Source organism: Cervus canadensis, chromosome 16 (genome assembly GCF_019320065.1).
Source record: "Cervus canadensis isolate Bull #8, Minnesota chromosome 16, ASM1932006v1, whole genome shotgun sequence".
Lineage (NCBI taxonomy): Eukaryota > Metazoa > Chordata > Mammalia > Artiodactyla > Cervidae > Cervus > Cervus canadensis.
Genome location: NC_057401.1, coordinates 63,910,428 through 63,938,065, shown reverse-complemented (window position 1 = coordinate 63,938,065; position 27,638 = coordinate 63,910,428). Strand labels below are relative to the sequence as shown.

The following is a 27,638-nucleotide window of genomic DNA, read 5'->3' as shown; positions in this document are numbered from 1 at the left end:
GCACTTGAAAATCCTTTGCCTGTTTTGCTTCAGATCATGTCTTTCCCAAATAAGACTTTCTTGGTTAAAATAAATTGAGTGTTCTCCACATTATGATTCTTTTGAGAGCTTAGATATAAGTCAAAAATGAAAGTGAAGTCGCTCAGTCGTGTCCGACTCTTTGCGACCCCATGGACTGTAGCCTAGCAGGCTCCTCCGTCCATGTGATTTTCCAGGCAACAGTACTGGAATGGGTTGCCATTTCCCTCTCCAGGGAATCTTCACGACCCAGGGATTGAACTCGGGTCTCCTGCATTGCAGGCAGATGCCTTACTCTCTGGGCCACCAGGGAAGTCTTTAAGATATATATGCACCTTTAGATAAAAGGTGCATCCTTATTTTTTGGAAGACTTGCTATACATTTAGTTCACGTTTGGGATACAGATATTCCTAGCCCTAGAGTGGGGAGGGGCTCAAGTTTGGTCTTTAAGCCAAGATCATATGCAACAACGCAACCATCATAACGATGGAAATATATAGGTCTTTATCATTCGATAAAGACCTTTGTGTGTGTTTTCTTTTTTTTTTTTAGTTAAAAATTTTTCATTGAGGTATTGTTGATTTACAATGTTATATTAGTTTCTGGTATACAGCAAAGTGATGCAGTTTTATATATATATATAATGTGTACACAATATTATATATTTGTTGTTCAGTCTCTCAGGTGTATTATAGAGAGATGGATATTCTTTTTCGGATTCTTTCCCTTTATAGATTATTATAAGATATTAAATTTAGTTTCCTGTGCTATAAAGTAGGACCTTGTGGTTTATCTATTTTACATATAGTTATGTATATCTGTTAATCCCAAACTCCTAATTTATCCCTCCCTCCTTGCCCCCTTTCCCCTTGGGTAACCATAAGTTCTCTATGTCTGTGAATCTATTTCTGTTTTGTGAATAAGTTCATTTATGTCATTTTTTGCGATTCTACAAATAAGTGATATCATATGATATTTGTCTTTGACTTTCTTCACTTAGGATGATAATCTCTGCATCCATCCATGTTGCCGTACATGGCATTATTCCATTCTTTTCTTATGGCTGAGAAACATTCCATTGTATGTATGTAGCGTGTCCTCTTTATCCATTCATCAGACAATGGACACTTAAGTTGCTTACATGTTTTGGGTGTTGTCAGTAGTGGTGCTATGAATGCTGGGTTCAGAGTTTGCTCTGAATTTATGCCCAAGAGTGGGATTGCCGAATCATATGGTAGCTCTATTTTTAGATTTTTAAGGAACCTCCAGACTGTTCTCTGTCGTGGCTTTACCAAACCAAATTCCTACCAACTGTGTAGGAGGGTGCTCTTTCCTTCACACCCTCTCCAGTATTTATGTTTGTGGACTTTTTGATGATGGCCATTCAGACTAGTGTGAGTTAATTGTACTTGTAGTTAGGATTTTCGTTGGAGTTATGATTTTCATTTCTCTAATAATTAGTGATGTGAAGCATCTCCTCATCTATATGTCTTCTGTAGAAACGTGTCTGTGGAGGTCTTCTGTCCCAGAGCTTTTTGGTTGGTTGGTTGTTTTGCATTTTGGTCATGCTGCATGGTTTGTGGGATCTTGGTTCCCTGACCAGGGATTGAACTCAGGCCCAAGGCAATGAAAGTGTTGAGTCCTAACCACTGGACAGCCAGAGAATTCCCTGCCCCAGAGCTTTTAAAATCATTTCTTGTTAGGAAATCTCTATGCTAAATGCATGCTAAAGCCTGTTACTAAGAAAATAAGCATTTCCTCAAGTGATGTAAATTGCAGTGAGATTCAGTGTTTGGTTTACTTGGCTCTCTTAGGGGTTTGGTCCAAAGAAAAGCCATGTGCTACTTGTTCGGCAAGGCTTAGGGACATCTAAGACAGCAAACAGAGTTCATAATTGAAGTCTTACTCTTTATAAGAATAGCAGCATAGATAATAGATAGCCAAGCAAATTTAAGTCTTAAGGCAACAAATTACTTAAAATTTTTCAAAACAGAATAACAAAGGCTTATCAGTTTATAAGTAGATGAATACATGGCTTTACTATAGTATTTATTTTCATTTGATTGTATTGTACACTTTCAATGACAAGAGAAGAATGAATTCTATGAAATAAAGAATTCCATAATTTCTGGGAGCTAGAAAATGTAAACATGGGACATTTGGTTCTGTTTCAAATTGATAAACATGTCAAGATGAGGAAAACATTTCCCACTTTTCATCCCAAATGAAGATGTGAGTGAAAATATCTAACTTTGAGTAAGCAGCAAAATTTTCCTACTTGTATAGCATGCTATATTTAATTCTGTTCAGTTCAGTCGCTCAGTCGTGTCTGACTCTTTGTGACCTCACAAACTGCAGCCCGCCAGGCTTCCCTGTCCATCACCAACTCCTGGAGCTTACTCAAACTCATGTCCATCTAGTTGGTGATGCCATCCAACCGCCTCATCCTCAGTCTTCCCGTTCTCCTCCTGCCCTCAATCTTTCCCAGCATCAGGGTCTTCTCCAATGAGTCAGTTATTCGCATCAAGTGACCAAAGTATTGGAGTTTCAGCTTCAGCATCAGTCCTTCCAATGAACATTCAGAACTGATCTCCTTTAGGATGGACGGGTTGGATCTCCTTGCAGTCCAAGGGACTCTCAAGAGTCTTCTCCAACACCATAGCTCAAAAGCATCAATTCTTCGGTGCTCAGCTTTCTTTATGGTCCAACTCTCACATCCATACATGACTACTAGAAAAACCATAGCTTTGACTAGATGGACCTTTGTTGGCAAAGTAATGTCTCTGCTTTTTAATGGCTGTCCAAGTTGGTTGTAGCTCTTCTTCCAAGGAGCAAGCATCTTTAATTTCATTAAAAGATGATGTTTTATTATATGCACTAAAAGTTGATATTTTATTACATGCATTTTATATTCTTTTAACAGAACATAGACAGAAATAATGTATTTAAGCAAAGCAATCATGAGGTTAAATTAACTCATAAACATGCTTAGCAAAATATTTTCATGGATAACTGCTGTGAACTCAATTATGTACCCGCCAAGATTGTATATTGATGTCCTTATTCCCAATGTGATAGTGTTTACAGATGGGGCCTTTGGGAAGTAATTAGGATTAGATGAAGCTGTAAGGGTGGCCACTCGTGAGGGGATTAGCACCCTTGTAAGAAAAGACGTCATCAAGTTGCTTCTCTCTATATACCATCTGAGGCCACAACACGAAGGTGACCGTCTGTCTTTAAGTTGGAAAGAGGGCCCTCACCAGGGAACTGAATTGGCTGACATGTTGATTTCAGATTTCTATCTTCCATAACTATAAGAAAATAATCTTTTTTAATATTTTATTTATAGACTTCCTATTGAAATTAAAGCTAATTTACAATGTTGTATTAATTACTGCTGTACGGCAAAGTAACTCGGTTATACATACATATATATATATTAAAAATTCTTTTTCATTCTGGTTTATCATAGGATATTGAATATAGTTCTCTGTGATGTGCAGAAGGAACTTGTGGTTATATATAAAAGCTTACATCTGCTAACTTCAACCTCTCATTTCATCTCTCTCCCCCTTGGAACCCACCTGTCTGTTCTTCTCTATGTCTGTGATTCTGTTTCTGTTTATAATAGATAACCTCCTTTGTGTCATATTTTAGATTCCACATATAAGTGATATCCTATGGTATTTGTCTTTTTCTTTTTGATTTCATTTTTGTATGATAATCTCTAGTTGCATCTGTATTGCTGCAAATGGCATTATTTCATTGTTTTTATGGCCAAGTAGTATTCCATTGTATTTATGTACCACATCTTTATTCATTCATTTGTCAATGGACATTTATGTTGTTTCCATGTCTTGGCTATTGTGAGTAGAGCTGAACATTGGAGTGCCTGTATCTTTGTGAATTATAGTTTTGTCTGAATATATGGCCAGAAGTGGGATTTCTGGATCACATGGTAATTCTATTTTTTGTTTTCTGTTCTATCTATTTCAACACATCCTGCAGACTAAGTATCCCTCCCACATGAAACAGCCTACATGACATAGCTTAGCAATACCTTCCTCATGCCTGTTCAGTCAGACCCTTCACTTAGACTACTGTTAACATCAGTCACAATGTCCTAGAGTGCATTTCAGGAACACATTATACAAACTATCAGAATTTTGAAAATAAGCTTTGAAAGTAGTAGATGTGGCATTTTTATGGTAATCATGGGTCAATTTAAAGGTGAAGATGGTTACTTTTTCCCAGGTCAGTTAAAAGTGAACTTGGTTATCAGGGATCCATGGTTGGTAACTAATGGTCAAATGCTGCTGTTTTGATTGTATACAACTTTATTTGTCTTATTAGAGTATGGTCTTGCTATCTTTAGAATGACTGTGGAGTAGTGATTGGAGAATGAGAGTCAGCTATCCACAGTGCTTGATTTTGTCCTGTAGTTAAAAATAATCTTATTAAAATCAGTTAATTAAAAATACATATTTGTAGTTTATGATACAGCAGTTCAACTGGATAATGTTCTATGCATTCTTATTTTAAATAAAAGTGCTTGTGTCATTCTAATGGTCTATATCATTTATCTACTAGCATATTAAACTAATGTAACAAATTCTTAGTAGCTTGAAAGAACACATCTATTATCTTACTCTTTCTGGAGTCTGGTTGTCGCCTTGCTGGCTTCTCGGCACTGCTACCATCAAGGACAGTTGACCAGGGTTGGGGTATCATCTGAAAGCTTGCCTGAGGAAGGGTCTGCTTCTTGGTTCATTTTCTAGTAGTTCACTTCGCACCAGGGGCTTCCTTCAGCACTGTCGGCTTCCCAGAACTCCCTGCCATAGCTTCTCCAGCTCGTCTGTTTGCTTTCTCAAAGCCAGCTATAGAGACAGAAACTCCAGCAAAGTAGGTGCTGTAAGCTAAGGTAAGAGTCATGTAATCACTCATATCTTCTTCCCTTTCCTGTGTTCTGTTGGCAGAAGCAAGTCACATGTCCCACCTACCTTCAAGCAGATGAATCTTGCAAGGCAGGTAGCCTGGGAGCTGTCTTAGAGTCTTTCTGAAACATGATCCATCAGTAGCTTTCTGGGAGACATTTCCAACTTTTAATGAAAGCAATATAATTATGAGAAATTAAAAAAATAGATATTAACCTTATAATATCATGCACTATGTATTTAATCATTGCCTCCAGCATTGATTAAAATTGATTTGTCCATATAGTCAAGGCTGTGGTTTTTCCAAGAGTCATGTATGGATGTCAGAGTTGGTCCATAAAGAGGGCTGAGTGCTGAAGAATTGATGCTTTCAAATTGTGGTACTGGAGAAAATTCTTGAGAGTCCCTTAGACTGCAGTGAGATCAAAACAGTCAATTCTAAAGGAAAACAACCTTGAATATTCATTGGAAGGACTGTTGCTGAAGCTGAAGCTCCAATCCTTTGGCCACCTGATGCGAAGAGCTGACTCACTGAGAAAGATTGATTCCGGGAAAGATTGAAGGAAAAAGGAAAAAGGGGCAGCAGAGGATAAAATGCTTAGATGGCATCACTGACTCAATGGATGTGAATTTAAACAAACTCTGGGAGATACTGAAGGATCTTGCGGAGCCTGGCATGCTGCAGTTCATGGGTCCACAAAGAATCAATCAGTATAGACTGAACAACAATTGAGTAAAAATCTTTCTGGTCCATATTTTGTTTTTCAAAATAGATGAATTCAAGAGCTTAGTCTTTTAAGACTCCCTGAATCAGTTTTCATCCAACATAAGCCTTCTCCTAAATGAAGCTGAAGGTAGCCTGTGGCAGATTTAAAGGATGTCAGTACTGATGCTACTCTGATTATAAAATGTGTACCGCTTTGAAACTCCCTGGTGAGCCTTTCCGCTTCTTACACCTGCCTGTTAGCTCTTGTGTGAAAGTCGTGTCTGACTCTTTGAGACCCCATAGACTGTATAGCCTGGCCAGGCTTCTCTGTCCATAGAATTTTCCAGGCAAGAAGACTGGAATGGGTAGCCATTCCCTTCTCCAGGGCATCTTCCCAACCCAGGGGTCAAACCCAGGTCTCCCGCGTTGCTGGTGGATTCTTTACCATCTGAGCCACCAGGGAGCGTCCCCTGAATACCGATGCTCAGATATGGTCCATGGAGTTGGCACTGCTGTCCATGGCAGTTTGAAGCTTCTTGTGATATATTTCATAGCAAACATGGACAACCAGCTCTTTGGGGACACTGTGGACATCCTGGAGTCTCCTAGTGCACCCTGGAGTGTATCCTGGAGTCTCAACTTATGGACTCATTGTGCAGCCCCAGAGCAGTCTACATCTGCCTTCTAGGGACCAATGGGTGATCTGTTAGCTGCTGAATCTACATGCTGGACCACAGGTGGATGGGTGCCTGCAGTCTGTATCTTATTAACTGGCTTGCTTCTGATCAGCCTACACAGTAGAGCAGCTGAACATCTGAGGAAAGTGCATCGTAGGCAAATGTGCCCCTTAGTTTCAGGCAGTTACCTCAGATTTATGCTTTCTACATTATCCTGAAACATTGCGAAAGGTCAAACGACTGATCTGATCAATTTTAGAAGGACTTGAAGATTTAGAACAAAGCTACCATCACCAGGGGAAGAAAAAACAACAAAATCAACACCTGTATGTCATCAGCTATCTGGACCTTTCCACATGGTGATGCCTGAATGCTCTTCCCATTCTCATTTGAAAGGAGAAACACCGATTTTTAATGTTCCCTTCTTCTTTTGTACTTTATATCAAAAACTTGTCCTATGACCCTTTCAAAACATGTCATCCTTGTGTTGGGTTGGCCAAAAAGTTTGTTTAAGTTTTTTTGTAAAATATTATGGAGAAATCTGAAAGAAGTTTTTGGCCAACCAAGTATATTAGAGGGCATCTGATGGATGTTTCTTGCTTTTTCCTGAAAAAGTTGCCAGGAAGAAAAAATGTCATGGTAGGCATAGAATGAGTCTTCAGAGTTGCACAGTACAGAGGAAGACACCAAATGCCCAGACAATAGACCTGAAACTGGCCTTAACAAAAATAATGTAAACATATCCACTTCATTTGATAGATGAAACAGTGAAGCCCAGAAAGGTAAAGTGGTAAACACAGCCTCATAGAACAGATGAACCCTGGCTTTTATAAACAGTGCTGCTATGAACATTGGGTGCATGTGTCTTTTGTGATGAACCTATTTTCAGGGAAGGAAAGGAGACAGGGAGGTAGAGAGTGGACTTGTGGACACAGTGGGGGAGGGAGAGGGTGGGATGAATGGAGAAAGGAACATGAGCACATGTCCTGATCGGGTATAAGATGGATCAGTGGTGAGAAGTTGCGGTGTGGCACAGGGTGTCCAGTCTGGTGCTGTGTGATGACCTGGAAGGATGGGATGGGGCAGGAGGAGGGAAGCTGGGGATGGAGTGGGGTGTATACATAATTATGGCTGATTTGTGTTGTTGTATGGCAAAAACCAACACAATATTGTAAAAATTAAAAAAAAATAATGAACCCAATCCTCTAGACTTTTTCCCTTTTTCAGTCTAAGGAGCCATTCCATTTGTTGTAATGATAGAAATAGTGAGCACCAGCTTTGAGCTAGGAGGTTGGCATGCATAGTGAAAGCTCATACCCTTCCTTTAACCTGATGCTATCATATGGGAAACCACTCAGGAAAGTTAAAAAGCAAAATAAAAAGCCACGTTCCTGCTAAGCAGGTAGAAAGTAGTGTCAGCCTTCGAACTTGGGTCGGGTGCCATTTCTGGTCCATTGGGGAGCCTTTGTCCAACTTTTCTTAAAAAAGACGGGGTGGGTTGTAGATACGGTCAGGCACAGCCCTTCAGCCATTATGCATGGGTGATGTGTTTTTATTATTATTGTGTGTTTTTTTTAAACAGCTTGGAAAGTTCTGGGCCACAGTTTGTACTTTCAGGAATAGAACTTAGAAGCAGCAGGTTTTTAGCACAAACAGGGAGACCAATTATTTCCCCAAAGCTCTGAAATAGAGGCATAGTTGGGCTAATTTGTTAGGATTGATTCAGGAAATTTAGGGGGTAACAGTATTAAGACTCTGGAAGCCTTCAGCATCCTGGGGGCTTTGAGGCATGTTCAAGACGAAGGAAGTTTCCATGGGGAGATGAAAGGCCAGTTGGGTCTCTTTGTAGAACAGTCTGAACAGGCTTCTTCTGAGGGTTTCTCTGTTTGATCCTGTTCTCCTTGGGTGAGGCAGGCCTCTCTGTTGTCATTTAAACACCTCATTGAAAGGCAGTTCTAAATGGTTTTAAAAATGAGGTCTGGTGAGGTCCAGCACTCCTTGAAGTTCCCCCAGTGCTGGGTTTTCCCCGTGGCTTTGAATCACAGTGTTTATTTTTAAAGCCTTTTGTGGTTCGACCCTTCTGGTTTGTTATTGCAGCTGGACCCACTTAGTCCTCGCCCGGCTCCTCCAGCCCGTTTGTGGTTTGGGGTCCCATTCGGCCGCGCTAGGACGGGGCTGAGGGCTCAGGAGGCCAAGACCACGGCCACATCTGCTTTCTGTTAGCTCCCAAAGTCACAGGTGTCCCTAATTGGGCTCTGCTCTCTCACCAGAAATGGCTCTCTTTTCTTCTCCCCTCTCTGTGTTCCCCTTACATTGCCTTGAAAGTCGGGTGGTGGGGGTGGGGTTTCATTTTCTCCTTTCGTTATGTTTTGGTCTCCGCTTCCAATTACTCCCTCCTCTTCCCTAGGCAAATCCCGATTCTCATCTTCACCCAGATCCCCAGTGCTTGTCTTTACAGAAGCAGTTGTTGGCAGTGGGTTGTAGAAGAGAGATTAAACTTCCCAGGAAGGCCTAGTGCGGCCAGGACACGTGTTTCTCTCCCTGGCACAGCCGGGGACAGAGCAGCTCTTTGTTGAACTGGGTAACAAGGAGCTCAAACCCTGCTGGAAGATGAAGCTGATGAGTGGAAAACTCTTCAGGGAACCCAGAAAGATTTACTTTAATTAGAATTTATGCCCTAGTTTAAGGCCCGCAACTGCCGGCTTCTTGGAAACAAAAAGCTGACTGCTGCTGAAATTGGCAGACCAAGGCTTGGTTCTTTCTAAGCACCTTCTCTGGTTGTCCTCAGATTCTTTTGATCACATTCTTCTCTCAGTGCTTTTTGCATTTAAGGTTCTCCAGATAATGTATACATACCCTTCTGACTCACTCACATTCTGTAAGGGTCTTCTGAAAGTTTTAGTCCAATTTGACCATTTCTCTGCTTTTCAGCTCTGAATTTTAGTGGTGCTCAAGCCTTCCTTTCATGTTGCCACTGGATCTTTTTAAAACTCTCAGTTAACATCTATACGCATGTCCTTATTTTAGCATCTAGTATTTTGAGAGATCAGAGAATTTTTAGAACCAGCTTTGGCTGGAAAGCCAGATGGAATAGTCATTTTAAAAAATTCTCACAATTTCTTATTACAAGATTGCTTGATCCCAATTTGAAACCTGTTTCCTGTCCTGGCCCGTTCATGTTGGCACACTGCCTGCATCCCAGTCTCAAGGACTAAGCCCACGATATGCTAACTAACCAGGGAACTCCTTGAGAGGTGTGGTTAGTTTGCAATAATCACAGCCTCAGGTATGGGTGAGATACAGCCCTCTCTGAGGCTGGTGAAATAAAAATTCAGGTGTCTGACTCATATCCATAATTCTTAGGATTGAGTTATTTATAGGTCATTCTGATTTTCTCTATGAATGCATTTGTGGAGCTAACCGACTTATATTTTTGTGATCATTGTTGAAAGTACCCTTTCTGAACTTGGGAAACAGTATATGCATCATTTTATTATGAGCCATTTCTGTTAGTTTTAGTCTCTTTCTATTGACAATTCCCAGTGTAGAGGTGAAGGTGGGGAAAGACGCTCAGTGTTCTTTTTTTCCTTCATTATAAAAGGAAGTCAATCATTCCAAAAGGTGGTAATTATAATTCTTAATATTGTAATAAAAGGGGAGAAGTGTCTAGAGGAAAAAGCCTGTAAAACCATAAGGAAATAAGCAAGTAATGGCTCTGGGCCTTTTTATTTTATGGCCTTTATGGATTGCCTTGCCTCTTTTGTTTTTTGATGTTACAGGTCTCAATGTACTTTGTAGTGTTGTGACTCGGTTGAATTAAGACGGTCACGGACTAGGAGAGAAAAACAGGAGCGGTGCTCGCGGTTCTGTGCCAATTTAACTTTTTTTCTCCTTTACACACTGAGTAGCAAGAAAACACTTTCCTGTTTGATGTGCCACGGATGAGAATATGTCAGAGGGCCGGTGTGAAGTGTTTGGAAGTTCAAGTTAATAGCCTCAGTTGTCAGGAATCTCTTATCTCAAGTGTAATGAGGCACAATCAACTCTTTAGACTGTGATCATCCCTTAAATCAAGGGAGCAAGCATCGTTATCTGCTGTGGAAGACGGGGATCTGGTTCACATTAGGCACCGAGAGCTACGAGGGGCCCTGCCAGCCAAAGCCGGAGCCGCCATGCGGCAAGCAAATGATCTTGGCCACCGGCCCGTCATCCCCGATGCCCTGAATTGTCCAGATGTCTGTTCCTGAGGGGTCTAATTGTCTCTCCAGGATAACTTCAGAAAGATTAGTGCCAGACAGCCAGGCACCAGGGGCTCCCACAGTTTGCTGCCAGCGCCGTGAGCTCTGGGCTCCTTGGAAGCCAGAGAGCCCGTAGTTGGCTTCTCAGGAACAATCTGGTAGCTTGTGTCTTTGGAGTTCCTATTGTCTGACCCCTCATCTCCCCATCGAGGGGGCCCCTCCTCTGTGTGACATGCACTCCACTTATGCAGTCCTGCCGCCTGCCTTCATGTTGGCCAGCGCCTGACATTCCTGCGTACAGCTGGGACATGGTGAGGGTGGTCAGCCTGTTGCTCATCACTTTCAATATTTAGTCTGTCCTCATGGAGCGTGGGTTTTCCTGATGGCTCAGTGGTACAGAATCAACCTACATTGCAGGAGATGCGGATTCGATCTCCGACTCGAGGAGATCCCCTGGAGGAGGTAATGGCAACCCACTCCAGTCTTCTTGCCTGAAAAACCCCATGGACAGAGGAGCCTGGCAGGCTACAGTGCGTGGGTTTGCAAAGAGCCGGACACGACTGAGCACACAGCACAGCTCATGGTACTCACGACCTGTAAGTTCATTGGGAACCCTGAGTTAGTCGTTCCTGAATCCTTGCTTCTAGGGGACACACAGGGTTAGGCTCCTGTGAGCCTCTGGTCAGGAAGTCTTTATCAACTTCTGAATAAAGAACCTCCTTTTATGTATATTTCTTTGAAATCACCTTATTTAACATGTAATTGACTCCTTACCTTTGAACTTAAAGCAAACAGAACATTTTGTGGTTACAAATGTTAGCCAGTAGGCATAGAATTTGCAAATGCAGAATCTGTAAATGTGGAATCCATGAAGAAAGAGCAGAACATTGACTCCATTTTCTTCTTCTTTCATGAGTATCAATTACCATGGGAAAGAAGTAATACCTGCATTTGTCCAACTCCATTTGTACCCTGAATCTTACAGGTGCGAAGGAGCTGTTTAAGCTCTTCTCAGGAAGCAGGATTTTCTGTGCATCCCTATGTCCTTGGCAGTGGCAACATCACTGGTGGAAAACTTCCCAGGCTCTGAAGCAGCTCTCAGACATTCCTGCTTCCTGATGGAATTAGACCTCTTTGGAAGCTTTTCTGCCTGTCCTGACGGCCATGTTTTTTCTGAACATGAGTGCTTCTGCTTTGACCTGGAGGAGAACAGTGGTTTTAGAGCTTTTGTGATCAACAGCACCCTGAACTAATAAGCTGGGTGAGGTCACACTGGGTACGTCTCCCTAGCAAGTAACGACAAGGGTTAGTTTGCATCTCTAGTTTCTCTTTGTAAATTTGGCTTTGGGAGAGTTGCCGGGAAGGTAAAGGAAGTTTCCTTTGGTCTGGGTTATTAAGGGCTGTGGCCTGATTTCTGGGAGCCCTTTGTGATTCTTCGAACAGGACTCTGAAGCTTCCTTCTGAAATGCAGTGCCGACCTCCATGCCCTGGTGGGAGCCATCGAGGTCCCGGCTGGAATAATCGGTGGGGGAGGCTCTTCTGCTTGTGGGATTATGTATCAGCACGTGGAATGGATCACTGGCTGAGATGCCACAGAGGTTTCTCCCTGAGCCCTGACATCTGTTGACAAGCCAAGGACGGTTCTGGAATTCCCGCCCAGCATCTTGCTCTGGGAAGTGTGAGGCTCCTCCATTAGCTATGTGTCTATCACGGCAAATTGAAACCAAGGGGGAGGGGGCTCCCTCTCGTGATCTCTGCAGGAATGCAGACGTCTTCTGAGCAGCTCCAGTTCCCCAAGTGAACATCCCTGAGGGAGGGATGCTCACGTCATTGTAGCTTCTCTGCCCATCCTTTCTTTAAAGGTCTGTTGTAGCCAAAAGGAGCACAGTAGGTCCTGAAGGGCTGAAGGGCTGACAGATGGAAAAGGTGGTGGTGGGAAAGGTGAAGCAGGGCGTCAGGGGAAGAGTCTGTTTCTGTTGACAGTTGATCCTTTGATGACAGATGGACTAGGTGTAGGGCTGAAACCATTCAGTTATCCAGATTTCTGCTATGATTGTTTTCTTCCTTCTATGAGGACTTCTCTGGTGGCTCAGGGGTAAAGAATCCACCTGGAATGCAGGAGATCCAGGCTCAACCCCTGGGTCGGAAAGATCCCCTGGAGAAGGGCATAGCAACCCACCCCAGTGTTATTGCCTGGAGAATCCAATGGACAGAGGAGGCTGGAGGGCTACAGTCTATGAGGTCACCAAGAGTTGGACACAATTGAATGACTATCACTTTTGCTTTCTTTTCACCATATAGTTGAGAAAGAACCAACCTCGTTACTTGGTGTCCACACCTTGTCAGGTGCCTTGTCTGAGAAGCAGAGTTCCCATCTGCCATCCTTGGCCAGGTGAAGACAACGACGATGGGATTGTTGACCTCTCCCAAGGTCCATAGTGGAGGGAAATCATGAGACCTGGACCTTTCTCATCTCAGGATGGTTATGACCAATTTGCATCTGTTTAGCTTCTGTTGAAACACCCTATGTCCCCCAGAATATGAAACTAAGAGAGACCTAATGTGAAGAGGGTGAGGAGTTCATCGAGTAAGGTGGATAAAGACCATGCTATTACATCAAGTTATGGCTTGACAGTTTACTTAGGAGTCTTTGAGACAAGCAGCTATCACCAACATTTCGGGTCACTGTTCTGATTTATAGCTACTTTTTAACAATATTTGGAAAGGGAGCTTGGCTTGATGAATTGTCGGCATGCACAGCCTGCCCTGTCCTCCCAGTGCTGTCTGAGACACGTGACGAAGGAAACGGCCAGCAGAGCAAGGTGTTTTGTTCTAAGAATAATAACGGGTCTTATCACCTCTCCCCACAGTGCTATCAGCTTTCCATGTGATTTAGGGGTTCTGTTTATGGTTTAGTTTCTCTGATGTTCACAGTGACGCCTGCATTGATAGGACAGTCCTTAATTAGACCATAGTTCCTCTGATGAAACACGTAAGAAGAGAGAGAGAGATTTTGCTCATGCACTGTGCTGAGATGCCGGCTGTCTGTTTGTCCAAGAGAAGGGACCTGATATGACAAGAATGTCTTATTTTAACACTTGAGCATGTAGTTTGGAAAAAAAATCCCAAAGCAAAGACAGGTCTGTGTCCTGTTGTCACTTGATTTTATTTTCTGTATCACTGTTTTGTCATCTTCACTGGAGTTATACAGACTTTTCCTTAAAGCTGGATTCGGTTGGTTGTTGGGCTTATTACTCTCATGGAATAGCATCACTTCCATAAGCCTGAAAAGTGATTGATGGGAATTGTAAGTATGAATGGAGTCAAAAAACGTAACATTGAGATTAAAATGCACATTGTAAATTCAAGCATAAAATGTCCCTAAGAACAGATTGATTTTTCTGGTGCTAAATTGCCAAATTTGCTTTTAAGTTTTCAACTGGGTAAAGCATGTCATAATTTCATGTTCAAGGTGGCCAGAGCATGTCCATGTTTTCTAAAGATCAAACCAGTCAATTCTAAAGGAAATCAGTCCTTAATATTCATTGGAAGGACTGGTACTGAGACTGAAGCTCCAATATTTTGGCCACTTGATGCGAAGAACAGACTCATTAGAATAAGACCCTCATGCTGGGAAAGATTGAAGGCAGGAGAAGGGGATGACAGAGGATGAGATGGTTGAAAGATATCCCCGACTTGATGGACATGAGTTTGAGCAAGCTCCAGGAGCTGGTGATGAACAGGGAAGCCTGGCGTGCTACAGTCCATGGGGTCTCAAAGAGTCAGACACGACTGAGTGCCTGAACTGAACCTGAACTGACATGGAAAACTGCAGGGTGAAAGAGAGCTGCTTAAAACTTTCTTACTCTGCAAGGAGATCAAACCAGTCAATCCTGAGGAAATCAGTCCTGAATATTCATTGGAAGGTCTGATGCTGATGCTGAAGCTCTAATACTTTGGCCACCTGATGCAAAGAGCCGACTCACTGGAAAAGACCCTGATGCTGGGAAAGATTGAAGGCAGGGGGAAGGGGACAACAGAGGATGAGATGGTTGGATGGAATCACTGACTCATTGGACATGAGTTTGGGCAGACTCCAAGAGACAGTGGAGGACAGGGGAGCCTGCTATGCTGCAGTCCATGGGGTCTCAAAGAGTTGGACGCGGCTTAGCCGCTGAACAACAACAAAAACACTCAGCAATTAACAGGAGAGAAGGGGCAAAGTGTGAGCGGCCACCAGCTGAGGTTCAGGTACATTCAGTACAGTGCCCGGGTGAAAGAGCTGGAAGCTCTGATGATAGAACTGAAGTCCAAGAACTTTGATCTTGTTTTAATTAATTGTTGAAGACTTGCTACATAGGAAACATTCCAGTTCAAATGAGCATCATTAGTTCAGAACTTGGAGTAATTTATCCTTGGCAGTTCACTGTGGAAAATAGGTTAACTAAGGAAATTATCACTATGAACATTCCACGTACAAAGATAATGTTTATATCATTTAAGGAAGGGCATTTTCCTGGCTGTCACTGATGGTCCCTTGTTCGACCTTGTTCTCTTGTCTGGCCTCTGTTCCTGTGAGTAGCTGTCCCTTCACGGGGGGGTGGGGGGAGGGATCTCTGAGCATCTAGAGAGATTTTGGGGGGTGTAGAGGCAACTCCTCCAGGGAGTCTGCAGAAGGACCCTTGTGTATGTTTTAGTCGGCTTAATAGACAAGGACAGAGCGATTTTGGCTTCTTTGCCCTGAGAAGTCTGCGATAAAGTCTGGGTTTTACAATAGCATGAACAGGATGTAAAAAAGGGGGATTCAGACCTGTATCAGTAGCGTTAGAAAGCTGTCTCTGGAGGTGTGAAATCCTTCTAAAGAAAGGTGGAAGGAGGACTTATTTTTGTTTTATCCCAGAGATGGGATCAAGGCATGCCTCAAGCCTCTGGTCCAGGAAGGTGTGACTCCCTTCCCACAAGACTGTCTCTCCCTCACAGTCACCACCAACTCCTACCTGGGCACCTGCTGGGAGCCCGGCAATATACCTGGAGGAGAGCATCTCGGTCCCCCCAAGGTTTGGTTTGCTCTGTTTTTCTGGATGATTTTGATTGATATCAGACTGGATAATGTGAAGTCAAGAGGGAAGAGTGTCTCTAGAAGCTGACTTTAGGATTATGTCCTCTGGGTCCGTGGGTCCATTATCATTTACACAAACTTGGAAGTAAAGTGAAGGAAACCTCATGGACTCTTTGCCTATTTACCTAAGCCTGGGATCTGGGACTCAGGGTTGAATAGGGTAGGATGATAGCCCTTGATGGAGGAAGCAGACAAATACCAGAGGGTGATATGAGATAACTGGAGGCGGGCACTGAGTGTCCTGGTCACAGAGGACAGGCGACTACATCCCATGGGGACACAGGGGACACATGTGGATTTCAGAGAGCCTGATGGGATGCTTCAACAGCACTTAGAATGGCTGGTTTGAGTGTAAAGCCAACAAGATAGACTCGGAAAGGGTGAGAAATACAGAGTTCTGGATTCAGATTCGTAAATATACTTCATCAGTACCACAAGTAGGGGAGGTACTATCTCAGCAACTAGTAAAATCAAAAGAAAAAACAAACAAACCAATGCCATGGTCAGTTTCATACTTACCATCCAATAGAGGAGGAGTTTGTCTTCTTGAGATTTTGTGAAAAGGAAGCCCAAACCCAGCCCATGGTGGGGACAGAGAAAAGAGACAGGGAAACAGTCACGGGTGGTTTGTATGTGTCAGGCATGGCCTGGATCATGCTCCCTGTGCTGGCAGAGCTTGTCAGTGGAAAATAACGGAACACAATTTTGTGAAACACCGTCAGCCTTTTAAACTGGCCTTGTTTTCTTTATGCTTCCTCCAGCGGAGCAAGGCTTGTATTGAATGCAATGGGGAGTGATGGATTGTGTCTTCTTTGATCATCAGTAAGCTCAGAAATTTCCCAATTACTCAGCACCCCTCTCCGAGGTCTGATAGTTTGGTTCATGATGGTCAAGGATGAGGAAAGAGATACAGGTAGAGGGGGGCCCTTAAATCAAGGTCCTGGGTTGACATTTCGAAGGGTGCCTGTTGCAGAAGGAATAGAGGAAGCATCTTTGATTTATACAAAAAGGGTGTCTTTTTACAGCAGGTTTGCATCAGGACACGCCCGACCTTCTGGTTATGTTTAGCAAGTCCAATTTGATCAGATCTTGCCCTTGCTGGAGGCTGCAGGATGGGCAGAATGGCTTCATGACTAATCGAAGGCAGCTGACATGGTTGTTTTTAAACGTTAGTGAAACTGCGTTGGTTCTTCCTGGGGAGGAAGTTTCAGTACAGTTCGTGCTGAAATGGGTGACATGACTCATTGCCAAATGTAAAGAAAAGAAAATCTTTTTATTCCCCCACATGTGTACACACTCTAAACTCAGCCGAGTTTACAGGAAGGTAAGACACCATCTGGTTAAATGCGTAGTAGCCTATTTCTTATTTTTATCACTGATTTATATTGAGAGGATGACAAATAGAACAGAAGTAGGTTTTGGGTTATACAACACACGCAGGGTTTTATATGGTGTTAAGCCTGCTGTTGTCTCAAAAGCAAGAAACAAATGCATCTCTGAGCATCTTGACATGTTGCCGGAACAAAGAGATAAGTTATTTTATTTTCTTAGTCTTGGAGCCCACCTTTGACAATGAAAGACCCAATAGGTCATTGGGACTGATTTCAGCAGGTTTTAAATGCCCATTTATTCTTCATGCCTTTGGAGAAATGAAATGATTTCACTCCATTTGCTGGGTTTAAGGCAAAAAAACAAGAGCGTAGTTTCACTTTTAATTCAAAACACAATTTGGCCCAGATTGCTGTTATCTCATGTAAAACAGCAGCATTAAAGTCTGGACAGATATTAATAAAATAAATGAAGGTATTGAGAAGCTAGAACTGACACAGCCCAGCATGCATATTGAATTGGCTTGTGTGGGTTTGTCCTAATCCGATTGGGACATCTTTCCATTTCTCTACTGAATTGGTGAGAGAGCATCCTTTGTAGCTAGAGACTTCTAAAAAACTTCTGTTCTTTTTTTCAGAAAATAGTTTTCTGTGTGATTTATCCCATTGCCATTTCACTAACAATTCACTGTGATTTTCACAGTCTGCCATCTTTCCAGGGACAAATACTGTCTTCTCCTTCATGCACATGCTTGAGCCCTTTGTCTGCCTTAGTTCAGCTTCATCCTGGGAAGGTCTTGGTGCCAGTTGTGAGTTTAATCTGTGACAGACGGTGCCCTCTTCCTGTGTAATGACCAAAGAGCTAGTTTAAGAACCCAAACCTGCCCTGTTTGCTTTAATGGGAAGTAACAGCAAGGGTTAATTTTTTAGCCTTAAATCTTGATCTTAGAGTTGAATCTCAAATTTCGATCTCGAGTTGGATCTTGAATCCCTTTTGTGTGGGCAAGCTACTGCTTACAGGGCAAGTCTTGTTGAATGTGTTGTCCTGAATAAATAGGAACTGAGAGACCACATTTTTCAAAAAGCCTCAGACATCTTTCTCTTTCTGGGTCCTGAGATTCTAGTCTACATAGGACAGATCAATTTAGCTGTCAAAATGAAAGCCGAGAGGCCAATTGTCCATGCAAATTAACCACTTGTGCAAGCACTTCAAAATTGCCTGCCTAAAAAGTGAGGCTGCCCTTTGAAAATTTGGCACATGGTGGCAGAAAGAAGAAAGTGGTCCCTATTCAGGGACATTGGCGTCCTTAGAGAGCTGATCTTAGAAATTGCTCATTTTGAGCAGACGCTTAGTTTTGGGCAACATTTTTGCTTGAATAAGGGTGTCATTTTTGCCCTCTCTTTCCCTCTCTTCCCATGCCTCCTGGAGGCTCAGGACACATCTCATCGTCTGGTGCAGGAACAGAGGCGTAGGAAGTGTTTTTTATCACAGCTTCGTTTCGGTTACTGAGGCAGTGTATTCATTCCAGGGTCAGCAGTTCCTACCAGCTTTAAATCCTCACCAAAGGATGATCTACCTGAAGCCAAAATGAAAAACAGTCAGGTTTCTTTTTTCCCAAATGTTGTTAGGATTAGTCAATGCTTTGAGAAACGAAATATCCAATTTCCTCCTTCCGTCTTCTGTAGGTCTCAGCTGTGTCTAATATTTGTAAACCATCACATTTCACAGTGACAACTATCTGATGGAGAGAGGAGCCGTGCAGTGGATCTGGGTGTGAAGGCTCTGACAGGGAGCTTATGTCTTTTTCTTGTGCATCTTACTCCTTGGAGGTCACTTTTAGAAGTGCCTGTTCCTCTGTTCCAGGAGGTAGGGTTTACATCTGCTGGTCTCAGGGCTAGATGATTGTGTCATGAAACGACCCAGATGTGAGGTCCTGCGTTCCCACCTGAGGACCCACTGTCCTTGAAGCCTCAGCCATTGCTAGGGCTGAAGGTCTCCCGGTGTTCCTACTCTGGCCCAAAGACAGCCAGAGATTTAAAGAAGCGAAATTGTGACATTTGGTACTTGTCTTGTCTAAACGTAGGTGAGATAATTATGAAAGAGATTGTTTTACTAAATGGTCTTGATCAAGAAGTGGCATTATTTGTACGAAAACGAATTAGCCGGTTACTAAAGAAATCATTTCTGAGTTGGGGGAAGCCAGAGGGCGCATTCCTTGGGGACAGGACCCTTCCTCGCGACGAGGGCATTGTGTGTGTCTCCCTTCAGCATATCCCGTGCTCAACTGTGATGCAGCAGAGTGTCTGATTGGCCGTGGAGAGTGACTTGGGAAGTAAGGCGGGACATCCATGTGCTCCTCAGTCTCCCCGGCACCGGTTCTCTGGTTTCCTTCCTTGCTTTCCTGCACAAAGTCGAGGATGAGGCCAGCTTCCCCTCTGTGATCCTCGCTGCCCTCGAGTCCTGCTTTCCAGTTTTAGCAGAGTTGCTGTCAGCTCCCAGGCCTTGACTCATTCATTCGGTAGTGGTAGCTCTCTTTCCTCCCATTTCATAGTATTTGGTGAATTGTGTAGCAGACAAATCTTGTGTGAGCTCTTGGGAACAGAATCGGTTCTTGCTTTATCGGCTGACCACCCTCCATGCAAGGCCAGAGGGGGATGCTGTGCGTGGTGACTCACTGCCCAGCTGACTGATGATGGGAGGTCTCTCAGTGAAGCTGTAAAATTCTCAGAACTTGGGAAACCCTAGCCCAACCACTTACAGGTTTTCTGAGCTTGCACCTCATGGTGTTTCTTTCCATGACTCTGCTAGACATCTTACGATGACAGGTGGTCTTGCCCATTGTCACCTTATTTCCTGTGATTTTACTGTTGGTTACTGTGGTGCTATTTCTAAATGGAGCTCTTTAGATTGGCCTGAGATTTTAATTTCTCTCTTGTATCTTTAGGGTACAAAACCACTGCTCCGCTGACCTTTTGTTTCTAGGAAAATATTTCAATCCACCGTTTTTCCTCACTCTAAGCCACACAGGGAAGTTTGCATATTTTAGCAGAAAATCGTGTTCTCAAGGGTATGCTCCTGTATGCTCACTTGCTCAGTCGTGTCTGACTCTTTGCAACCCAATGGACTGTACCCCACCAGAATCCTCTGTCCATGGAATTTTCCAGGCAAGAATACTGGAGTGGGTTGACATTTCCTCCTCTGGGGGGTCTTCCAGGTCCAGGAATCGAGCCCGCATCTCCTGCATCTCCTATGTTGGCAAGTGGATTCTTCACCACTGAGCCCCCTGGAGGCTTCTGATGGATACGTAGTGCTAATTGATGTTTAAATTTTACACATGTATCTTAATTTAGAGATGATTTTATGAACTTGTGAAGGTGGCTACAGGTACCACTTCTAGGAAAGGTTTCTTGTTTGTGAATCACGGAGTGTGATAGGGGTTTCCCTGCACGTGGGTTCACGTAGCAGTTTTTTCCAAGGCAAGGCCCTAATTGAGAACCATGAGACAGAGCACTTAGGAGCTGTTTCTACTATAGTTGATTTTCAGCTAAAGGAGAATATGGAATTGAGTCAAATGGAGACATTTGTATTTTAGTACAACATAAGCAATTTCTTATTTAATGAGTAGTTATAATAAATAGCCACTTAAAAATACTCCAACTTCAGTCTGAGATGACCCTTTGAGACTTTGTAGCTTCTTTACCTTTGGAATTTTTTCTCAGTTTTCTGGAAATATGTCAGCGAGTGAGGATGACAGAGCCCAGCATCCAGATCCAAAGGGGCTGATATCTGTGACTTTAGTTCAGCCTAGTCAAGGATACTGCTTTGGTGCTGAGGTTTCCTACACTGCTCGGCACACGTGGGTATCCTGTGGAATGGTGTGTATTCCTTTAGAGCAGCAGTCCTCAACCTTTTTGTCACCAAGGACTGGTTTCATGGAAGACAGTTTTTCCATGGACCAGGGGTGGAGGGGGATGGTTTTGGGATGATTCAAGCACAGACGAGTTCGTGCTCCTACGAGAATCTAATGCCACTGCTGATCTGACAGGAGGCGGGACTCAGGCAGTCATGCAAGCGCTGGAGAGCTGCTGTAAATATGGATGAAGCCTCACTTACTCGCCTGCCACTTGCCGCCTCTTCTGCAGCCCGGTTCTTAACAGGTTATGGACCAATACTGGTCCATGGCACAGGGGTTGAGGACTCCTGCTTTCGAGGGTGGCACGCCTACCCAGGCAAGGGTTGGCCCTCCAGACTAGGAGGTCCTGATGGGTTTGCGTGGCTATCATGGGCTAGGGTGGTAAAATGTCTTTTTCACTGTTGGTGTAACTGCAAACATAGTTAAAACCTTTCAGGGTGTGTGTCCCGAATGCTGCTGTTGGAACTAGTTTCTTGTTTAGATTTCAGATTCTAAAGGGCGTTCTATCGTTCCCCAAGGCTGTATGAACTCTGGGCATTCTGTCCCTTGAGTGTTGCCTTTTCAGAAGGAAGGGCCTCACGTCTGGCTTGCCCAGGATGCAGGCTGTCCCCGCCTGGATTCAGCAGGAAAGTTCACCTCCTGCAGTATTTGTTGTGTGGTCGTGTCAACAATTCTGGATTCTTTCAATGTCCTATTTGGCCTCCATCACTTTTGCCTTTTAAGAGGATCGTCCTTCTCTGTAGGTGTGATTCTTGGATGGCTTAGCTGAGGGGCTACATCCGCTAATTTACGATCTCACTGAGGGAGGATGGGAGAACTCAGCCTTCAGACCTAATTATCACCTCTCATTTTTAACTTAATTCTGACACATGGAAATCTTTAGGAATTGCTGGACGTTCATGGCAGTACCCAGTGGGCCTATCCAACTTTATCAGTTAAATTTTGATTAAGAGATAACCTAATGCAAAGAAATTTTAGTACTAATTGCAAAATAGATCAAGAGAGGAAGTTACTGTATTCAAGTTGTTTAGCAAGAAGTCCCAGCTAACATATTTGTTGCCACACCCAAAGGATATTATTGGTGTTGTGAGAAAGGAATTGGCCGCTCCTAGGAATTTTTCCTGGGCCAAGTATGCCTTCTTACCTTGGGGAGAGCTCCCTTCCTCTTTTTTTGGCCTCGAAGATTTACATCTGCACCTCCTCCTTTCCAAAGGATGAAGTCACAGACTTTCAAAGACTCAGCTGGGACCTCAAGGGATCAGCGATGCCGCAGTGCAGGAGTGCACCTGGGCTGTGGGTGCCTTCCTGGGCAATTCTGAATATTTTACTTTGGATTGCCCCCTCACTTCCCATGAAGATGCCTAATGGAGGCAGAGAGAGACGTTGTCACCTAGCCATTGTCTTCTGGCCTCTGAACCTCAGGACTTTCAAATGGCATTTCAACAGATAGAAAGTTATATAAATTTCCAGATGCTGTAATCCAGTTGTCCTTCTGAAGGCAGATGGCCTTTAGATAATCACTAAGTAGACAGTGTGGGAATCATTGCATAGGGGGACAGCCAGAATGTTTCAGAATGTTCTGGAAGCGTCTTCTCCCCCTTTTCTTGTCATCATTCTCAGCTGCTGCCCGAGTGTTCATGCTGGGATAGGTATGCTCAGTCACTCAGGCATGTCTGACTCCTTGTCACCCCGTGGACTGTAGCTCACCAGCCTCCTCTGTTCATGGGATTTTCCAGGCAAGAATACTGGAATGGGTTGCTATTTGCTACTCCAGGGGATCTTCCTGACCCAGGAATCGAACCTGTGTCTCTTGTGTCTCCTGCATTGGCAGATGGATTCTTTACCACTTTGTCTTCTGGGAAGCCTTGGGATAGGCAACCTCAGTGTGTTTGAGGTTTATGCAGCCAGAAGCAATGGACTACAGAGAATAGAAAGAAACGACAACAACTAGAACAACAGGACAAGCATGAGCCCCAAAATGTAGTAGTTGAAGTAGCAGACATCCTTAAATAGTAGTGGAGAAATTTCTTTTTTGAATTAGAAATGGAAAGTAACACATTTCTTTAATTTCTGTCGTACATGGTTCTGGGGAAGCTCATGCTTTGCAGTCATCTTTTATCACATTATGTATTAAGCTTTCAGGATTTTATTTATTTGTTACATTGAATGAGCAGACTGGATATATTTGTTTTAGTAATGTGAATTGTTTATATAGCTTACAATTTCCTTTAAAAAAAAGCCTCATATTTTGCATCAAATAAATTAATATGTAAATAAAAACAAAGTTCTGAATCTAGTATAGTTTATTGTATACCTTCTGACTTAATCTCCTATTTTTGAAATGCATTACTTAAGGTGCTATGTATTTCCAAAAACAGAATGAAAGACCCATCATAAAATGGGTAAATTCACACAATTGGAATTTGATGCTCAAACTGCTTAAAGTAATTTAAATAGGTGTGCAATGATCCTTTTGGTTGTTTTATGAGATTTATTTTCCTGTATTAATGATATTTGAATTTTTGTTTCTCCTTTTCCGAGGAAATGAGTCCATTGGTATGGGATAGGAGGCTAGGGCTGTGAAGTGATTTCTGAGTCGCCTTGTGAAAAGCCTTACATTGTCGATGTAGCTGGTTGTGCAGGGGATTCATGGAACTTTCTAGAATCAATCAGCAATGACCATGGCCTCTTTTCAAATGGGTTAGTATAATCTCTGTTTTTTTTTTCCCCTGTTTTCTTTGTTGAAGCATTGGTGTGTGAGAGTTGGGCTGAACCACCTGAGTGGCTGTGGATCCTTCGTGTGATACATGGTCGAGGACACACTCCACCCCTTTCCTCCTTGGTAAGTCAGACGTTCAAATGGGAAATGAAGAAGCCAACAGTTTCATAGATTGAGGTACCATGATGGTTGTGAGTATCACTTACCTCTGCTGTCCAGAGGCAGTGAAAGAATGAGCAAGCTTCCAGAGAGAAACTGAAGCACGGAGAAGTGAAGTAATGGGCTCAGGATCTCACAAGTGATCGGGGCAGGGCTGGGGTGTGAGCCCATGTTCTTAACCCTAATCACTACTACCTCTTAGCACTAAGTGTGCCTTCTGAGAATAAGGACAGACATGGTTTCATTCTGTTCTCGAAATAGTTCGATCCTCAAAGCTCACATTAAATAGTGAGAAATCAATGTTTTGACCAGCAGTCTCTATCAGGAGATAGTAAACTTTTTCTGAAACAGGTGAGATAGGAAACATTTTAGGATTCATTGGCCATGTCATCTCTCTCATGTCATCATCATCATTATCTTGTACCAGCTCAGCTCTGTGTTGTAGCCTAAAGCAGTCATGGATGATATATATAAATTTACAAATACAGGTGTCAAGCTGAGCTGGACTTGTCCCACATGACTGTAGTTTCTTGAACCTTGATCTACATGCAGTGCTCCAAGATCCCAGTGTAGAGAGTGAGAGTGTTTTAGTGGCCAGTAGGTATGAGTCCCTTAATAAAATTTATCTTGGATGCTCAGAATTTAATCATAAGCCACTTTGAACAAAGTCTACTGTAACTGCAAAAACCTACTCCTTGGCGTGACTGCATTTGGTGTTCAGTGCGTGTCACAGAGAGTGTGCCCCGAGTGCATTAGTCTGAGTCCAAACACCTAGACTACAGCTTTGCTCAAAGCAGGGCCTTATCAAGATGATGTTGGTAATCTAGAATGTCTAGCTCATTTACCAAATAAGTTCAGATAGCATTTCCTATTTTGGTCTCCATATAATTTCTAAAGGGGACATTTTAATTTGGTAGCCGTATACTTGCTGCTGGGCTTCCCAGGTAGCTCAGTGGTAAGGAATCCTCCTGCCGATGCAGGAGACACAGGAAACTCGGGTTCAGTCCCTGGTCGGGAAGATCCTCTGGAGTAGAATTGGCACCCTACTTTGCCTGGAAAATTCCATGGTCTGAGGAGCCTGGTGGGCCACAGTCCATGGGGTGGGAAAGAGTCAGATACGACCGAGTGACTGCGCATACATGCTTCTCCATACACACTCCAGATATGTTACCTTATACTTATTAGGGCGATCATGCAATTAGCTTGGGGGCTGTTTTATAATTACATTGTACAGAAGCATTCCGGTATCAAATCTTCATCTTTTATTCTGAACAAAAGAGATGTTTATAAGACAAGTGGGAACAAGATTGACATACTTAAATCATGGGGTAACATGGCAACCCTCTTTGCCACATACATCAGATGAGGTGGGGTTTTGATTTTTTTAAACTTTTTCTTGCAAAAGGATACGTCTGACACTTCAAGGCCTGCTAGACTCTCTACATTACTGCTTATCATCTAATAAGAAGGATAAAGGAAAACCAGTTAATTTGTGTTTCTTAAAGGAGTTTAATCAGGGACCTGTCCTAGTTGTTCATTCCTTCATTTACAGAAGTAATTGTAGCAAGCGTGTGAGCCTGATGTTGTGTAACTTTTGAGGATATACCTTTTTCCAGGGCCACTGGTCTCTGCACTTCTTCTACAAGTAATGGAAAAGTGTTCTTCACTTTAATAGTAATGATATGAGAAGTAAAATTTAGATTATAAAAGTATTGGAAAGCTAGGTGTGGTTCTTTATTAATCAGAAAAAGCAGGTTGTGGAATAATATACTTAATATAATCACATTCATCTTAAAAACACACTCATACTATCTCTGCATCCAAGTGCCTGTGTGTTACAAAGTCTGTTAGATCACACCTTGGTATATACCAGACCCTAAACAGGTCATCTCTGGGGTTGAGGGTTGGCCCTTTATGAACCAAATGTGTGTGTGCTTACATGCATACGCTCAGTCCTGTCTGACTCTTTGCAACCCATGGATTCTAGCCCTCCAGGCTCCTCTGTCCATGGGCAGTCCATGGGGTTGCAAAGTGTTGGACCTGACTGAGCGACTTCACTTTCACTTTTCACTTTCATGCATTGGAGAAGGAAATGGCAGCCCACTCCAGTGTTCTTGCCTGGAGAATCCCAGGGATGGGGGAGCCTGGTGGGCTGCTGTCTATGGGGTCGCACAGAGTCGGACACAACTGAAGTGACTTAGCAGCAGCAGCAGCAGTGTATATGTCAGTACCAGGGTCATAATTCATCCCACCCACCTTCCCCCACTCCGTCCACATCTTCATTCTCTAAGTCTGTGTTTCTTTTACTGCCCTCCAAATATGTTCATTGGTACCATTTTTCTAGATTCCACATACTTGCATTAATATATGATACTTGTTTTTCTCTTTCTGACTTCTTGGCTGGAGATATATATTGCTTTCGGTTAACAAACATCACAGACAGTGTGAAAGGATCTTGAGAAGGGGAGTGTAGCAGACTCCTGAATTCCACTGCTACTTGCTGTTGTTTGCTTTTACAGCCCACACTGTCTCTACCTTAGAAAGAGTAGAAATCTGGAGCATAAAGTAGACTCTTCATAAACAATAGCAACTATTATTATGAAAGTTTTTTTTAATTGAAGATGAATTCATTATGTCAGAATAGCTGTAGTTGATTTACTCTTTCAGAGCCAATGCATTTTAATAAGATTGTCAGTCGGCTTTGCAGAAGTATTCTAGATATTTTTATTTCACTAAAAATATGTTACAGAATTTGTTTTGCTAAAGCTTTAATATCATCATCATCATCATTAATTTTTTAATCAACTTGATAGTTTTGCCTCCTTTTATATACTCTACTGTTTACTCATTACGTTATTTGGTAGGTTTTTAAAATTTTTGTGTGATAACTTTTTTTGAGAAGGGGAGAAGAGCAGGAGAGAGGGAAAGTAGAAGAGAGGAAGGGAACTTACGTGTGAAGGAATTGTTAGTTCTCATTTTATGCTCATTTAGCTGTTGAGATGTTCCATGTCTTTTTAACAGATATTTGCAGAATTTATTTTTAGGAATATTAACCCTTTGTTGTCATTCTCCCCAGTATGCTGGCTTGTTAACTTTATCCTTTTAAATTCAAAGTGTATTTTAGTGTCACCAGATAGCTCCTTCGTGATTATTTCAATCAGTGCTTAGAAACTTAATAAATTTTTTTCCTTTACTTTCTTCTGATATTATTAAAAACACTCAACTCTTTCATTCAGGGAAGTTTTCACTTATTTAAGAATAACCATCTCTTATTTTACAATTCTTCTCATAATTTTATTCTGCCTCTTTTTTAACTCCCTGACAAAAATTATCCCACAAATGTAATCTAAGGAGGATGTTCAGGCAATCAAAATATTTGTAGGAATGAGAGATTTCAACGAAATATTGCTTCATCCTACAAATAGAGACCAGGTTTATAGCCAGACAACTGGAATTCTTTCACTCTTTAACTTTCCTCTTTTAGCTAGGGGAAGGTTAACTTTGGCATTTTATCTATTTTTTTTAACAGCTGTATTTCATATCTTTTTATTCAGTAGAACTTAACTCATTATGTTGAGCATTATTAAGTCATATGGTAGTGTTTTTCCCCTTGTTTCGCTTTTGTACGTAACTTTTGATTTTCACCAAAATAGTCTGTGGTGTGTCTGAAATACCAAGGCGGGACTGGTGGAATCTCGTGTACATTGGTTTATGTCTTCGCTTGTTGAGTTTAGAGTACTCACCTAAAATATTAATTGATTGTTAATTATCACGGGATTACGAGGACGGTTTCATAATTTTGTAAGTTCCAAAAGAGAGAGAATT

At 42.6% G+C, this 27,638-nt stretch overlaps 1 protein-coding gene across 1 annotated transcript in view; it reads left to right on the top strand.

Annotated features, from left to right (window-relative positions):
- The window catches only part of SEMA5A (semaphorin 5A), a 565,061-nt gene that overhangs the window by 98,778 nt on the left and 438,645 nt on the right, over nucleotides 1-27,638 (top strand). The window contains exon 2 of the mRNA XM_043489083.1: nucleotides 23,683-23,777. The gene's annotated coding sequence lies outside the window, so the exon portion shown is untranslated. The remainder of the gene's footprint in view (nucleotides 1-23,682; nucleotides 23,778-27,638) is intronic.